We start from the raw sequence: 2,647 nt of genomic DNA, 5'->3' as shown, positions 1-2,647 counted from the left end.
GGAAGTAACAAGATACATACACCAGTGTAACTGTCTTGTAAATCTTGATGAGATTTTTTTAAAACAAACAAACAAAATGGCCTACTATAAACGAGCAGAAGTCGTGAGTGGAAAGTTGTGTACAATTTTGTTATTGTTCAGAAGTCGTGAGTGGAAAGTTGTGTGCAATTTTGTTATTGTTCAGAAGTCGTGAGTGGAAAGTTGTGTGCAATTTTGTTATTGTTCAGAAGTCGTGAGTGGAAAGTTGTGTACAATTTTGTTATTGTTCTTTTTACAAGTACAATGGGAGGGTTATTCAGACCAAAGGTCTCCCCGTGTCCGAGTCTGCTCCCACGGTAAACAAAAGCCAGCTCACCTGGACTTCTCCTTCCTCGTGGTCAGTTTGGAGGAACGTCCAAAATGTCCGCATCGTTCTTTCCACATGGACCAAGACGTCGGCTCATCAAACGTAGATTGTGCCGGCGGTTTGAAAGCCTTTTTGCGAAACTGCTTGGGAAATATGCACACACAATAATTCCTCCGTCATTTGGGATCACTTCTGACCGCACGCCTTGCCTTGATGGCCACAGCCGGCAGTGACTGAGTAGCCGAAATATTACAACACGAACACACACACACACGCGGCCGTCAACTCTCTCATAAATCGTGGCGCATGTTTTTCTACACGCCCACCGTGAGCTCAGCGGTGTGTCGCTGTCCCAAGCTACTCACGTCAATAATGCTGCGCCTTACCCCCCCCCCCCCCCCCAAAAAAAAAAAAAAAAAAAAAACCTTTGCGTTCCAGTTGTTTTTGTTTTTTGTTTGTTTGTTGTTGTTTGTTTTTGGAAGAGGCTAACCGTACTTAATAATGATGGCTAGACTGACAAAAAGCAAAAAATAGTCCTGCTGAATTGTAAATAAATTTTTAGTTAGCAATACTTAAAGTATTTTTGTATTTGAGACGAAACCAAAAGGCGCCCTACTGACATGCATGTATTTTAAACCTGAATAATTACTAGATCTAATGAGGCCTGTGTACTCAACGGGTTTTGGTCAATAGGGCCCAACCTAAGTACGGCTAGACTGGCAGGCTGGCCACTTCGTTTGTTTTTTTACGTCTTTCTCCGTACGGCGCTTCACTGTTGACATGAGACATGAGTTGCTGCATATATACATGGCACGTAGAGATAGAGAGCGCACAATACGGTGCTGTACCGTGTGAGTGGAAAAACACAAGACAATACGGTGCTGTACCGTGTGAGTGGAAAAACACAAGACAATACGGTGCTGTACCGTGTGAGTGGAAAAACACAACACATCCTGGTAGTTTCCCTCTTGCTAAGAACAATGCTGTTGTTCCAGTAAACAAAGACGATCTCATTGTCTCTCCCGGCGACAGTCCAGTTTGTGTGGCCAGATTGTCGCGTGGACAGACGCCCCCTCCCCCTCCCTCATCTCCCCATCATCTCTCCTCCCCCCCCCCCCTCCCCTCACTGAGGCCCCCGAGTGTGTTCCTCCTTGAGAGAGATGACAACCAAGTCGTTGAGTGTTCTCTCCAGGGTGCAGGGCCGGGCCAATGACCGACAGGACACGCAGCCAGATGCTAGCTGCTTAAGGTCAACACTGCGCTTATCCTACAAGTTGGCAATTCCAGTTTTTGGTGCGGAATTTTAGAATGTTATCTCTTCTCATTAAAAAACAAATAATCGTTACGGTGCGCGCACTGTTGGATGTAGGAGAGAGAGAGAGAGAGAGAGAGAGAGAGAGAGAGAGAGAGAGAGAGAGAGAGACAGACAGACAGACAGACAGACAGACAGACAGACAGACAGACAGACAGACAGACAGACAGACAGACAGACGGACAGACAGACAGACAGACAGACAGACAGACAGACAGACAGACAGACAGACAGTCAGACAGAGAGAGTGATGATTGATAACATGAGGAATCCCCACTAGACATTTGTACAAAGTCCCAGTCCACACACAGAGACATTTGTACAAAGTCCCAGTCCACACACACACACAGAGACATTTGTACAAAGTCCCAGTCCACACACACACAGAGACATTTGTACAAAGTCCCAGCACACAGAGACATTTGTACAAAGTCCCAGTCCACACACAGAGAGACATTTGTACAAAGTCCCAGCACACAGAGACATTTGTACAAAGTCCCAGTCCACACACACACAGAGACATTTGTACAAAGTCCCAGTCCAGCACACAGAGACATTTGTACAAAGTCCCAGTCCAGCACACAGAGACATTTGTACAAAGTCCCAGTCCACACACAGAGACATTTGTACAAAGTCCCAGTCCACACACAGAGACATTTGTACAAAGTCCCAGTCCACAGAGACATTTGTACAAAGTCCCAGTCCAGCACACAAACTCCCACTAAGCCCAGCTGTACACAACTCTTCTCCATTCACGATACAAATGACACCAGAGGAAACGAGGACATAACGGAATTCATTTTCAGATTTGTAATTTCGTTAATGACCTGTACAAAAGTAGTAGTCACACCACCTGATCACCAGACATTTGTTGTAGCCACACCACGTGATCACCAGACATTTGTTGTAGTCACACCACGTGATCACCAGACACATTTACCACGTGCCACAAGTTCAGCGGCTCCACTCACCAGACACATTTACCACGA

Source organism: Aplysia californica, unplaced genomic scaffold, assembly GCF_000002075.1.
Source record: "Aplysia californica isolate F4 #8 unplaced genomic scaffold, AplCal3.0 scaffold01079, whole genome shotgun sequence".
Lineage (NCBI taxonomy): Eukaryota > Metazoa > Mollusca > Gastropoda > Aplysiida > Aplysiidae > Aplysia > Aplysia californica.
Note: the sequence above shows the minus strand (reverse complement) of the source record.